Raw genomic sequence first — 15,902 nt, forward strand, 5'->3', positions numbered from 1 at the left:
ATGAAATATTTTAGCTAGACATCAGTGCCCCAATGGCGGACGTCAGGGGATCCTCGTCTAGCGCTTTTTAGGACGGGCAGTAATGCGTGCCGACCGAAAATTCGGCCGGTCCGCTTCCAGCCACTTGATTGAGCCGCGCCAACCATTCGATTGGATCCCATCGCGTCGTCCTTTTTCCTTCTCGTCTTTAGCCGCGCCAACTGTTCGATTGGATCCCATCGCGTCGTCTTTCTTCCTTCCCTGCTTCCTTCCGCATGCTGGCGGCCATCAGCCACATACAACGCCGCGCTTGCCGGCCATCCCTCGCTGCCTTGCTCATCCTCGCCGGCCACCAAGCGTTGTCACCGTCCGCCGCCATCACCGCTTCTCCTCCTCCTCACCTCTTGCTCCCTCCTCATCTCCTACTCACCCCCTCTCACCCCATGCTCTCGCTTCATGGTATCTCTCTTAGCATCATCGTCATCCCCTCACCATCGAAATTTGCTGCACGGGGTTGCTTGAGCACGGGGTTGCAACAATTCATCTCGACGTCGTTGCCGGTCTCAGCTCCGCCATGATGGATGTAGCAAAATTCATCACCGGTAGTAGCAAATTTTGAGGACGGTTGCAACAAAAAACGCCGCTGCCGTAGTAGGTCGCATCTCCGCCGTGATGTATGTAGCAAATTCCTTGCCAGTACTAGCAAATTTCAACGACGGTTGCAACTTCTGAATTAGCTGGTTGTAGCTTCCCGGGGGTGGAGGTTTTGCTTCGTCGGAGTGGAGCTAGATAGATAGATGGACTAAGTGTATTCCATGGCGGTGCTGCGGCAGCAACTGGTTGCTGCTTTTTTCCCAACCGGCTCCAGCAAAAAAACTGACCGGTTGTAGCACCGAGGCATCGTCTTCCATCAGTCTACTCGTCCATGGCCTCACCCATGGCCACCGCCGCCGCCCCCAGTTGCAGCACCGCCCCACCACACTACCCGTCGTGTCCGTGGGAGAGGGAGGAGCCACACGAGTGCCACATCTATTGGGAGCGGGAGCTGCACGAGCACCGCGTCGGGGAGCTACTCGCTGGAACAAGTTGTCGTGCATGGTCTAACCATGGCCGGGTTTCAGAGGTGGAGGACTGGGAGGAGAAATACGGACAACACAAACGGCTGTGCGGCATCGGGGGAGGATAAGACGAAAGAGAGATAAAAGAAGCGGTGCGTGTGGGACCATCGGCTTTGTGGCTCCCGTGCGCGACACATAGATGGTTAGCGAGCGAGAGGGACCGACCGAAAGTTCGGCCGGCGTGTAGACGCAAAGGGTTTCCCTTTTATAAATGCACCGGACCTCTTCCAATGCAAAGGTGCTTAGATGCGGTGCTAAGTGCATTAAATAGCTTAACAACTCAACTTGTCTAATGCATAGGTGCTTAACTTGTTGTTGCTAAGCTCATTTTATTTAATGATTTAACACCTAAACCCTTCCATGCATTGGTTCATGTGCTTGGCATTGATTCTTCCTAGGGTCTTCAAAGTGCTTTCTCTCATTCTTAATTATCATGCCATGTCATTTTTTTGCTTATGTGACATGCTTAGCACCTGTCCACCGTGGAGCACTAGGAAAGGCCTCAGTGACCAACTTGTAGATGAATATGGGTGGCGGAACCGCGCTCGCAGTAGCTGGAGAGGAAGCACTCCTTCTCCCTCCTCACGGACGCGGCTTATCTCCATCCGTCTGGATCTCCGTAAGGCCCTTGGCACCATTCGCCTTGAGGAAAAATTCCATGTGCCTCTTCCTTCGTCATCTAATGTCCTAGAAGTGCCCCTTCCTTCATCATCAAACGCCGTAGAAGTGTCTGGTGCACCAATTCATGGTTGCATAGGACACATTCTCAGAGGGGGGGGGGGCATTGCCCCCAGCCCAAAAAATAAAATCTTAAGTAGTAGTTACTATTGGGTACATAATAGCATATCTGGCCTTTCCAGTGTCATGTTCAAACAATATGGTACAATGCTTCCGAGTTCCTCTCTTCTTCTGATGATATACTATGCAAGTTCTTAACCACACGATGTTAAGTGTTGACCTTTCGGATATCTATCAGTTCTCAGACCATTACTCAAGGAGGAAACTATTGATGAAGTTAATATACTATGTGAATTCTTAACCATGAGGCATTTAATTTTCTTTTAAGATATCTATCTGTTCTTAGACCATTACTCAAGAACAAAACTTGTTGATGAAGGCAATATAATACTGTATGTAAGTTCTTAACCATGAGGCGTTTAAGTGTGAGCCTTTCAAATTTCTAACTGTTTTCAAATTGTTACTCAAGAGGGAAATTGGCTGATGAAGTTAATATACTATGTGAGTTCTTAACCATGAGGAATTAAAGTGTTTGTCTTTCAGATATTTATCTGTTCCCGAACCATTACTTAAGGGGGAAACTTGTTGAAGTTAATTTGGTATCTGATCGTGTCAATTAGCTATGGCCAAGTCGAAATTCCATACCAAATATGAAGCATTCTGATAGTTGTGCTGATCTATCAAATTCTTATGAATTCCATTCAGAACAATATTCTAAAGATAATTCAATTAGTATGATGATGTGTTATGATTGTTCAACAAATATGATCTATCAAAGATAACTCATCCATATTCCATACCAAATCTGAAGTGTAATGATGAAGTGCTATGAAAAGTGTCTTTAGTGATCTTTTAAAGATGGTGCAACAACACATGACTAAAGATAATTCAATTATTATGATAACTAGTAGAATGCCCATGCGTTGCCACGGGCTTTGGAATTTTTTTGCTAGAGTTTTATATAAACATGTGTTGGGCCCTATGTTAACTTGCTTGTTTGTATGAATGTGTAGTTCACCTCTTTGTCATGTCTGCAAACCGCACTTTTCAGTGACGGGAATGTTGCCCTGTTTTTTATCTTCTTGACCCAAAGATGTTGAAATGCCCGTGTGTTGCCACACACCAACAAATGAATCTATAACGAGCCTCACGGCTTCAGCTGTTCAGTCAATGTGTCATTGCTTTGCTATGTTATGACATCGCTCCAAATCCTCCATAGTTTTTATGTTCGCCAAGTTTGGATGGCTTGCAACATTCATCATCCACTCCCTCAAAGATCTGAAAAATTCAACAGTTTACCAAAACAAATTTTGCAATGTTACACATAAAAAATACCAACGCCGTCTCATTCCTTACCATTGCATGAGACCTGATAGTTGTAGCCATACAAACGCTTCTACCTAATAACTGAAATCACACACATAGAAGAATAGGACAAGGCCCCATTTGGTTGTATGTTTTGAAGAGCACCTTGTATTCATTAGAAACAACCTCCACTCATTCACCCTTCTCTTTCCCATTTGTCTTGACACAAGCCATGCAAAGCAGACCGCCGTCGCCGAAGGAGATTCCCACCCGCCGCCAGCCTTTGTCGCAGCCGAAGATTTCCATCTTCGTCCCCGTGGACCGCGTGGCTTCGTTCCCGCTCGCACCCATCAAAGAAAATGTTGATCCAAAGCATGACAAACATCATTGTTTCTCTCCTCTCCCTTAACCTCTTCGCCTGCACATGTCTGGTTCGTGATTGTCTTGCTTTATTCAACATAGCTCTGATGTGCTATTTTTTCTCCTCCAACTCTAACAAATATCTCCATTGTGTTTTGCCTTCTACAACTATAACGAATATATTTATTGTGTTTCTTTCTTGTCACAAGACAATGTTACACATTAGGCATGCTACCTTGATATTAATGATAAATTAGGACATATACCACCATTATTTGTGGACCACATTCACCCGTATAAATATATTTAGTAGTGGGGGCAACCAAATCAGTCCGCCTCTATCTTCTATGCTTTAGATAATATGTTTTCATGCTCCACATCAGCACTATTTAAAGTAACAAAGTTTGATGGAAGGAGTACTCAACAAGTATCATGCACCACATCACCATGTACATATTTCGGCTACAAAGAATTTTGAAACAATGGCATGTTGAAATGTCCAAAGTGTTAATCCCAGAAAATAGAGGAAATAAGCTGGGACGTGGAGTTTTTGCACCCGAGCTCATTTGAGCTCGGGTGAACAGTAAAATCAAAAAAAATTCAAAAAATTCCAATTTTTTTTGGAAGAAACATTGACAAAAGTTTTAAGTGCTTGCAAAAATTCGTCATGAAATCACATTTCTAGAAGGCATGGCAAAAAAACAAAATCGGGACTCTGAAAATGCTACTTTCAAAAGCATTTTGGAGCCTGAATTTGTTTCTTTTGCCACGCCTTACAGGAATGTGATTTCATGATGAATTTTTGCAAGCACTTAGAACGTTTATCAATGTTTCTCCCCAAAAAAATTTGGAATTTTTTTATTTTTTTTATTTTTTTATTTTACTATTCACCGAGCTCAAATGAGATTGGGAGCAGGAAGGCACTTTTGAAATAAGCGAGCATATGTGCCTCGCTTCTTAGCTCTTCTACCATGGTGCACTACCTTGATGGATATATCAGCTGATACCAGTCTTTACATGATACCATAATACCAACTTGCAAAATTCAAATTTAAACATGTCAAGAAAATCTGAAAAAATCATGGATGTTCACAACACATATGTTGACAGCCCCTAAAAAATTCAGATTCAAAATACACAAAGAGAAACAAAAAAGAGAAATACATCATTAATAGTTTCAAAAGAAGACAAAAGCAAGAATGACACTATTCACATCTGAATGTTTCTTCTTTGTCTCTCCTTGTGTATTTCGAATTCCAATCTGAATTTTTAGTGGTTGTCGACATGTGCGTTGTTAACATCCATGATTTTTTTCATTTTTTTTGACATTTTTAAATTTGAGTTTTGCAAGTTGGTATCATGGTATCATGTAAGGAATGGTATAACCTGATACATTCCCCTACCTTGATACTCTTTCTCTCGGTCACACACTTATTCTTGATTCTTTATTGGACGAATTCTCCATCTGAATCTCCTTTCTCAAATGGGTCAAATCACCCGATCAATGCTATTTGCAAAATGTGTACCAAATCCACGGTGATTTTTGCAAAAAAATAGTGACTTGGTGGTTTTCCGCAAACGATGCCCCAAATGTGGTGGCTTTTTGCTTTTCACTCGCCACAGGGAGAGGGAGGCGCGTGAGGGGAGACAAGGAGAGGCGCGAGGGCAATGCCGACGAGCTGCATCAGCTCGGAGGCGCTGGCTGGGGGAGATTAGCTTTGTTCAGGAGCGGCACTCCATCTCTGTCGGCAGCTGGGAGCGCGCGTGCATGGATAAGGCTGAGGGGATCGGAGACGTCGATGAGTGGCAGGCCGTGGGCGAGCGGACGAAGCGAGAAAGGTTTTTATTAAGGTTTTTTTTATCTCATCACGTAGCGCGACCGCCTCTCATTGCCGGCTGCCACCCCGCGCTACCGCCTCTGTGTGCATGTTCCGTTCGTGGAGCTTGGCGAGCGCATGGCCTATCTTCACCACGGCCTAGTCCTCCCCACTATCGTGAAGCTCGCACGCATCCCCGCCGCGATTGCTCAGGATGACGGATGAAGATCCCGTAGCAGCGACGTGGGTGAGGGATGCAACCGACGATGGAGGGATGACTTCCGTGGCTAACCCCTCCCTATCCAAACAATCACTTAGAAAAGGCAAAGATCGATGCATTAGGAAAATTAGGATTTGTAATTGATTGTCATAAAACTAGATTTTATTAGTTGGTAACGTGCTATCGGTTCCTGCCCATTTATAACGTGTCTAGTTAGGGAAGTTTTTATTGTGAGGTTAAAAAATCAACGTGAGAAGATATGATGGTGGGATGAGAGATGAAAATAAACCGAATGAAAATAAACCATACGCAAATAAACCATGGACACAATCCTACCAACTCAGACATTAGGAGTAGAGATTAATGCAGGAAATAAGGGTGGCATGTTGAAGTTTGTGCAACAATCTACATGTGTTGGTCTTCAACTTCTAGCATGCAAGTTTCCCTTCGCATGCTAGAAGTTGAAGACCAACACATGTAGATTGTTGCACAAACTTCAACATGCCACCCTTATTTCCTGCATTAATCTCTACTCCTAATGTCTGAGTTGGTAGGATTGTGTCCATGGTTTATTTGCGTATGGTTTATTTTCATTCGGTTTATTTTCATCTCTCATCCCACCATCATATCTTCTCACGTTGATTTTTTAACCTCACAATAAAAACTTCCCTAACTAGACACGTTATAAATGGGCAGGAACCGATAGCACGTTACCAACTAATAAAATCTAGTTTTATGACAATCAATTACAAATCCTAATTTTCCTAATGCATCGATCTTTGCCTTTTCTAAGTGATTGTTTGGATAGGGAGGGGTTAGCCACGGAAGTCATCCCTCCATCGTCGGTTGCATCCCTCACCCACGTCGCTGCTACGGGATCTTCATCCGTCATCCTGAGCAATCGCGGCGGGGATGCGTGCGAGCTTCACGATAGTGGGGAGGACTAGGCCGTGGTGAAGATAGGCCATGCGCTCGCCAAGCTCCACGAACGGAACATGCACACAGAGGCGGTAGCGCGGGGTGGCAGCCGGCAATGAGAGGCGGTCGCGCTACGTGATGAGATAAAAAAAACCTCAATAAAAACCTTTCTCGCTTCGTCCGCTCGCCCACGGCCTGCCACTCATCGACGTCTCCGATCCCCTCAGCCTTATCCATGCACGCGCGCTCCCAGCTGCCGACAGAGATGGAGTGCCGCTCCTGAACAAAGCTAATCTCCCCCAGCCAGCGCCTCCGAGCTGATGCAGCTCGTCGGCATTGCCCTCGCGCCTCTCCTTGTCTCCCCTCACGCGCCTCCCTCTCCCTGTGGCGAGTGAAAAGCAAAAAGCCACACACACACATGAAAGAAAATAAAATTTTAAGCATTACTCCCTCTGCCAAATTATACTGCATATAATTTTTTTTAAATTCAAACGTTTGTAATTTTTGACCAAGGTTATCGGAAAAATACGAGCATTTAAGATACCGGATATAAATCATAATTTTTTAACAAAATGTAGCAACACTGCTTTCATTCATTAAGAACAGGAAACCTTAGAGCCAAGAAATTATAGAGGACAATAAGGGTAGTAAAAAATAGATCACATCAGATAACACGAACGAGAGGTTGCACGAGGAAGACCACCATTGTAGAGGAAGAGTTCCAATCAACCAAGACCATCCATGATGCTTCAATGCTATTGGAGCAGTCGAAGGGCAACGAGTAACTGATTCCACACCCAGACAAACAGCCACACACATCCGAGGCTACATCACAACAATGAGACACATCCAAGCAGTGGCGGAGCTTCGATGAAATTGCTGGGCGGGCCAGACTAAAAGAGAGCACAAATTTTTACCCTACAACCCAGTTTTTCCCTCACGTAGCTCCACCGTTTGCTGGCATCCAAATATTTTTACAGTTAAAGACGTGGTTTGCAATTTGGGTTACTCTTCTGTGTGATAGCGTAAGTAGTTCAGTTTTGGATGAGGTTATGAGCTAACCCATTTATTTTAATTTTTTCTTGAGGGGTATCCATTTATTTTAATGAAGGGCCTTATGTTTTGGACGAGTGAGAGTGAGAGTGAGCAGTTGGGCTCATCAAGTATTTGGATATTCTCAGGTTGTCCCCTCACCAGTCTTTCGGGGCTAGTGTATTACCTGGCAACTGACTGGACTTCAAAGGATAGCCTAGGTAAAAAAAAACACAAAAATCATGGGCGGCCCATGGCCCAGGTTTACCCCAACGAATCTCTGCCCCTCCGTCCAAGGCTACATCACAACAACCAAATGACATCAAGGAGCCGAGTCCACACCCGGATAGCTTCACAATGTACACCCACCACGGTGATAGCAGAAGAAAAGCTCCGATTAGAAGATGGCACCAAAAGAGAAGATGGAGCATCTCCAATAATGATGTAAAATACATCACCAAATTGTGCTTCAAGCAAAATTCACATCACCAAGTGAATTTTTACATCATCAAAAACCTTTAACTCCAAGAGATGATGTAAAATAGGGCTCCAATAGGTGATGTAAAGTAGGGCAGCCACACAACAACCGCTCCACAATTTCATACACATTTGAACCAAATAACATCAAATCATCTCAATAAATCCTAAATCATCATCAATAGTCGAAGGCAGTAGGTTACCTAAGCGAATTCGGTGGTATAAAGAATGCCTTGTGATGAACTAGTACAGAAGCATTCTGGAGGTGTAGTGACTATTGTGTGCAGTGTTCTCTTGGTAGATCTTGAGTTCAAAACTTGCATAACCATTTATTTGTTTATGTTGTTTTTTGTCCAATTAAAAAGAACATTTTGTCCAATTAATATTGGATATGGATTATTGTTAAAAATATATGTAAGATATTATTACAAACAATATATGAGTACACATTGGTTGTAATAACATCTTATATTATAGGATGGAGGGAGGATATAACTATTTTTAAATTTTTTTAGAAAGATATAAATATATATGATGCCTAGGGTAAAATGCGTTAATAGATATTGGAGCGCACACAACTCGGTAAAACTTCAGCATATCAATGTTGTTAATAGTGCAAAATAGTGGCGAAAATCAAATAGCAAGAATCAAATGGTGGCGAGAAATATTGGCGAGAATCAAATAGCAAGAATCAAACAGTGACGCGACGGGCGCCTACCAAATCCCACTACTACAAATCTAATCTAGTGGCGACAAGGAATCCCACACAGTGCCTGTCTGATCTGAGATGAAAAAGCAGAAATTCGGCCGAATAAAGCGCACTCCCCTCCACCTGCACGCTCGTCCCCTAGCATCTGCGCTCCGAATATGACCCACCCCGTCATCCCCGACGCTGCGGTGCGGGCTGCGCCACCTGCCACTCTGCTCCACTCTGCTCGGCTGCAATGCAAGCATATGGCCGACAATGGCGAAAATACAACCGATGACGGTGAGCAAGCGTCGCACACCACCGGCTTCTTCTGTGCGGGCAGGTGTGCGTGCGCGGGTTTGGTGATCCGATTTCACTTCTCCGCTTCCCCGCCGTCGCCGCCTTGAAATCGCCGGAGAACCACCACGCACGCACGCACCACGCGCCAACCAAAGCATCCATGTCGCACATCTCCTTACTCCTGCTCCTCCTCCTCTTGCCACCCGCCACCTCCGTCACGCCGCCGACGCCGACGACCGTCCTCCTCTCCTTCCTCGCCGCCCTGCCCGAGGCCTCGCAGAGGATCCTCCTACCTTCTTGGCAAACCAACACCAGTTCTGCCTCCACCCTCACCCAGCACTGCGCGTTCCGCGGCGTCACGTGCTCCGCTACCGGCGCGGTCACCGCGCTGAACCTCTCCGGGCTGCTGGGCCTGGCGGGCGCGCTGTCCGCGTCCGCGCCGCGCCTCTGCGCGCTCCCGCCGGCCCTCGCCTCGCTCGACCTCAGCGGGAACGGCTTCGCGGGCCCCGTCCCAGCCGCGCTCGCCGCATGCTCCGGCGTCGCAACCCTCCTCCTGGCCCGCAACCGCCTCACGGGACCCGTGCCCCCGGAGCTGCTCTCCTCGCGCCAGCTCCGGAAGCTGGACCTCGGCGGAAACGAGCTCGCCGGGGAGATCCCGGCTGTGCCTGCCGCCGCCGCCGGCACCGGCGCGTCTGTCCTCGAGCACGTGGACCTCAGCAACAACTCCCTCTCGGGCGCCATCCCGCCGGAGCTGCTGGCCGCTCTCCCGGGGATCAGGGTGCTGAACCTGAGCGCCAACGCGCTCTCGGGACCGTTGCCCGAGTTCCCGGCCCAGTGCCGGCTCACCTACCTCGCCGTCGACGGCAACGGCGGCATCACCGGTGAGCTCCCCGGAAGCCTTGCCAACTGCGGCAACCTCACCGACATCATCCTATCCTACAACAAGATCGGCGGCACGGTGCCGGATTTCTTCGCGTCCCTGCCAAGGCTGCAGCAGCTGTTCCTCGACGACAACAGCTTCGTCGGCGAGCTGCCGGCGAGCATCGGCGAGCTCCTCGACCTGGATAGGCTGGCGGTGTCGAAAAACGGGCTGACCGGACCTATTCCGGAGGCAATCGGGAGGTGCAAGTCCTTGACGATGCTCTACCTGAACGGCAACCGGTTCAACGGCTCAATTCCGCGGTTCGTCGGGAACCTGAGCCGGCTCCAGAGGTTCTCCATGGCGGACAACGGCATGGCCGGAACGATCCCACGAGAAATCGGGAGATGCCGGGAGCTGGTCGAGCTCCAGCTGCAGAACAACAGCCTCTCCGGGACGATCCCGCCGGAGTTCAGCGCGCTCGGCCGCCTGCGGAAGCTGGCCCTGTTCAAGAACACGCTCCATGGGACGGTACCTCCGGCGTTGTGGCAAATGCCGGACATGGAGCAGCTGCAGCTCTACAACAACAGCCTGAGCGGAGAGGTTCCTGCCGGGATCACTCAGTCGAGGAAGCTCAGAGAGCTCATCCTGGCGTTCAACAACTTCACCGGCGAGGTCCCGGGAGCGCTGGGGCTGAACACGACCCATGGGCTCGTTCGTGTCGACCTGACCGGCAACCGCTTCCACGGCGCGATTCCGCCGGGTGTCTGCACCGGCGGCCGGCTCGCCGTGCTTGTTCTTGGACACAACCAGTTCAGTGGGGGAATTCCCGGCGAGATAGCAAAATGTCAGTCTCTGTGGAGGGTCAGGCTCAACGACAACCAGTTCAGCGGAAGCTTATTGCCTGAAGATCTGGGCACGAACACAGGATTCCGAGCGTGCTCGGCTCATGGCGCAACCTCACCATGCTTGATCTGTCCGACAACAACTTCGCCGGACCGATACCGCACGAGCTCGGAGCTCTAAGCATGATCGGGACTCTGCGATTTTCGTCGAACCGGCTTACCGGACCGATACCACAGGAGCTTAAAAACTGCAAGAGGCTCTTCCATTTGGACCTTGGAAGTAACCTTCTGAATGGAAGCATACCTGCAGAGGTTGCAACACTTGATAGCCTGCAATATCTTCTGCTCGGTGGAAACAAGCTCGCCGGAACAATTCCGGACTCCTTCACTGCAACACAGGGCCTCCTAGAGCTGGACCTTGGTGGCAACTCTTTGGAAGGTGTCATCCCAAGTAGCTTAGGCAACCTTCAGTACATTTCCCAGAATCTGAACCTTAGCAACAACAGACTGAGTGGCCAGATCCCAAGTAGCCTCGGCAACCTTCGGAGCCTGGAGGTGCTCGACTTGTCGGCAAACTCGTTATCCGGTCCGATTCCGTCGCAGCTTTCCAGCATGATCTCACTCTCTGCAGTGAATGTTTCTTTCAATGAGCTTTCTGGCCAGCTCCCTGCTGGCAACTGGGGTAAACTCGCCGACGAGTCTCCCGACGCTTTTCGCGGGAACGCTCAGTTGTGCACACATCCTGGAAATGCACCTTGCTCACAAGATCGGTCTCGGAAAACAGGAAGGAAGAACACACAAGTTATCGTCGCATTGTTGCTGTCAACATTCATAGTTATGGTTGCTGTATTGTGTGCTATCCACTACATTGTGAAGAGGTCAAAGCGCCTATCGGCGAAAAGCGGCTCGGTACGCAACCTGGACTCAACAGAGGAGCTGCCGGAGGATCTGACCTATGAAGACATCCTCCGGGCCACCGACAACCTGAGCGAGAAGTACGTCATCGGCAAAGGCCGGCACGGCACGGTCTACAAGACGCAGTTTGCGGTCGGGAAGCAGTGGGCGGTCAAGACGGTCGACCTGTCGCGGTGCGGATTCCCCATTGAGATGAAGATACTCAACACGGTGAGGCACCGGAACATCGTCAGGATGGCCGGGTACTGCATTCGAAGAAGTGTCGGCATGATCCTCTACGAGTACATGCCGGAGGGGACGCTGTTCGAGGTGCTGCATGAGAGGACGCCCCAGGTGGCTCTGGACTGGACGGCCCGGCATCTGATCGCCCTCGGTGCCGCGGAAGGCCTCTCCTATCTTCACCATGACTGTGTGCCCATGATTGTCCATAGGGACGTTAAGTCGAGCAATATTTTGATGGATGCCGAGTTGGTGCCCAAGATAACAGACTTTGGGATGGGGAAAATCGTCGGCGACGAGGATGCGGATGCGACGGTGTCGGTCGTCGTTGGCACCCTTGGCTACATTGCTCCAGGTAAATTCACAAATATTCTTTTGGATACAACATATTTCTAGACATTGAAGCATTTTATGTTTCTGTGAAATGTTTCTATGAAAAGTTCAGGGTTAACAATAACATATGTTGTGATTTGCGTTCAGAGCAAGGGTACTCGACGAGGCTGACTGAGAAGAGCGACGTGTACAGCTACGGGGTGGTGCTTCTGGAGCTCCTGACCAGGAAGATGCCCGTTGATCCTGCGTTCGGGGACGGCGTCGACATCGTGACCTGGATGAGGTCCAACCTGACGACGCAGGCGGACCATGGGAGCATCATGAGCTGCCTGGACGAGGAGATCATGTACTGGCCTGAGCATGAGCAGGCGAAGGCGCTGGACTTGTTAGATTTGGCCGTCTCGTGCACGCAGACGGCTTGCCAGTCCAGGCCGTCGATGAGGGAGGTGGTCAACATCTTGATGAGGATTGACGAGAGTATCATCATTTCAGAGCATCATAAGAAGTGAGACAGTGAACCGTTGCAGCATTTCATAGAGCTGCAAACCAGACATAACTGCATGTACTCCCAATGGAGTATGGAATTGCGCTGTACGGCGATGTGCGCCACATACGAGATTCAGGCAATGTGGTTTTGTTCCGTGCTTCTGTTCACCACTGACCAATTTGGCCTGATGGTACTGGTCGCAAGTTGGGACGAACATAGAGCTGCTTGTAACTCTTTGGAGTGCCTGACATCCTGCTAGTAACTCTTTGAACTGCTTGTCTTTCCTAGTCATCCTGAACACAATTTAGAATTTGGGCCAGTGGGATTTTCAAAAAACTGACATATACAACAGAAATCAACTGGCCGAAATTCTGATTCGGTCGATTTCCCTCGCACATCCCCACTCATGCATTTGCTCACAAACAATTTGAAGCCCAAAACACTAATTGGGCTGTAGCATCAAGAAGGCACATGTTTCCCAAAAAAATAATAATCTAAAATGCACTGGAATTGTAATATGCAAAGAATAAGTACATAATAGTGCAATTTTTACACTCTAGTATAATTTACATAGGTATCACTAGCACATATGCCCATGCGTTGCAACGGGACGATAATTTTTTTTGCAACAACTAGCAGGAGAGATAATTGATGTGTTCATCAAAAATTGTCTCCACGGCGGTGGGTGACAGAGCGAGGAGCTGCGGTCTTCTTACGTGTCATGTTTGGCCCACGAAATTTTGATAGTGATGGGGTTGGTCGGCGTGATGGCGACCACCCAATTGGTACCTTTTTTTTCTCTAGGTTCACCTCCGTCTTGGAGTTGTGGTTGCATCCTCATTTGGTTGTTGCGCGATGACCTTTGAGGCATGGTTGCTTCGACTACTTTCTCCTACCTACGACGACCTAACCGAATGGATTACTAATTGTAGCTTATAAATTATGTTTCATAAGCATACTCAGTACATAAGCAGGCATGAATATCTCTTCATTATGAGGGTTTATTCTCTTCAACTATTTTTGCGCTCACATGCCCATAAATTTTATTAATTAGACCAGAACCAGCATATTCTCTTTTATCAGTACGTGCCCACAATTTTATTTTCCATTATAGCCAACCATCATATTGTCTTTTATTGGCACATGCAAATTACCCCCGGCAATAATTTGTGGAGTCCCTCGTTCTCCTCATAATTCTCGAGACAACTTCCTTATTGTCGCAGAACCTCTTTATTTTCAGACAACTTAAGGACATATAAAAACAGGTGTGATAATCCAAAAAAACGAGGTGTTGAACGATCGAACACATGACCTTAAAGACGCGACTGCGTGCCGCTAGCCACGGTCACAAACGCCTACTGCTAACCAATGGCCAGCGCGTATATTTAAGAACATAGTGCAATGTCGGATTTAAAACATTTTTTGAACTTTAAAAAAAATGAATTGCCGAATATTCTTGGAAACATGAATATTTTTTGAAATTACGAACAATGTTATTAATATTCTGTCCATTTTGGCAAAAAACATGAACAAAATTTGAAACAACATCATTTTTTGAAGACATGAGCCTTTTATCAAACCCAAACATATTTTTAATATGTGATCGACTTTCAAAAATGGACATGTTTTGAACATTCAGAACAATATTGTATTATGTGTTTTTAAACGCGAACATCATTTTGAATCTGTATATATTTTACTAAAGCAAGAATATATTTCAAGTTTCGAATATTTTTAATAATACATGTTTTTAAACCACAAACAATTTTTGAGTATTTCAGAATTTTAAAAAAAATCTGAATGATAAAATAAATTAATTTCCAAACATTTTGAAAAGTGGAAGACAATATTGTAATTCGAATATTTTTTTAAAAATTTGACAAAAAATCAAATTCTGAACTGTTTTAAAAATTTTGAATTACGAAATAGGGTAAAAATAAAATAAATTTGGACAGAAAAACAAAAGGGGCCGGCCCAGCTTTGGGCATTCTATGCGAACTCTGACTAGCTGATGCACAGTGCGAGAAGTAGGCTTTTTGCAGCTACATGGGCAGGCAAATAAGTAGGCTGGTTTTGCTGGGCCATAGTTTGTGCGGGCCTAGTACGAAATTCTGTATTGCTAAAAATACAGATGGGCGGACAAAAATTTAATACCACCTCAAAATATAAAAATAAATTTCGATGGTGAACGGATGAAAAAAAGGAGAAACGCACTTTGCTTTATTAGTAGGTATAGATATAGTACTTGTGTGTATACATTCACACTCACCCAACATCCCAAAAAAATAATAAACAAAAAATGTATAGAAACAGAGAAAAGAATCAGGCAACGGGTAACGGGCTTCAAGCCCAATAAAAAAATTGACTAGCCCAATTAGGGGAAAGTAAAAATATTAGCACAAGAAGCCATGAAACTACATAAGGGGAAACAATACAACACAAATCTTGACAGAAGAATCAAAGGTCAGAGAATACCAACTTACCCAAAATTTAAAAACATGCAACTTACATATAGTTAAAGTGGTCAACTTTAACCTTGCTGACTCCCTCCATCCAATATATAGGGCCTACTATGTTTTTCGATGTTACCCTCGACCATGGGTTATAGTAATACTATATGACATGCATGTTACACAAAGTATACCATCAAGTTTGTATGTGAAAGGAGTTTCTTTTTTTTAGAGAAAAGATGTAGCCGAGGCCGAGTAGGGCGAGTAGCCTAGTCCGACTTTGAATTAACAAAGCCATCAACCGACAAGGGTACAACGCAGAGTACAACAAGGATCTAGGACAAAGAAAGCAGCAAGATATAGAGGCCCTGGAAAGCAGCTCATAAGCCTCAAGCACTTCACACAAGAAGGATATACAATGGAGCACCTAGCTAAAGGAATTGAGGTCCTCCACCGCGACTACACATGGTCGGGAGCAATGTCGGCTCTGGAGAGGGAATGAAGTTACACCTACATGGCCTGCCTTCACCAAAACCTAAGGACCTCGGTATGACGGGACCATCCAACCCCGTCTCTGAAGGAGGTCACAACCTCCTCGCTTGGATCGCAAGGCGCTGAACCATCAAAGAACGGGAAGTTTCCATGAACATGGATGGAAGCCGACGGGTAGTCCCGAGGAGCGGATCACAACACCCAAATGTGCCGACGAGGCTCAGCAAAAGCAGAGGAAGCTGCACAACCAACGACCAGAACACGACGGAGGAAAAGCTAAAGCTTGGATGAAGAAGGACACGCCAATGGCTGCTGTCAACACACCCTAACAGTGCCCACCACCACATCCC

General features: G+C 46.7%; 1 pseudogene; it reads left to right on the top strand.

Moving 5' to 3' along the window:
• The first annotated feature begins 8,807 nt into the window (after positions 1 to 8,807).
• LOC123043560 (LRR receptor-like serine/threonine-protein kinase RGI5) lies at positions 8,808 to 13,005 on the top strand (annotated as a pseudogene).
• Positions 13,006 to 15,902: the final 2,897 nt, after the last annotated feature.

The sequence above is a fragment of the Triticum aestivum genome, chromosome 2B, assembly GCF_018294505.1.
Source record: "Triticum aestivum cultivar Chinese Spring chromosome 2B, IWGSC CS RefSeq v2.1, whole genome shotgun sequence".
NCBI lineage: Eukaryota > Viridiplantae > Streptophyta > Magnoliopsida > Poales > Poaceae > Triticum > Triticum aestivum.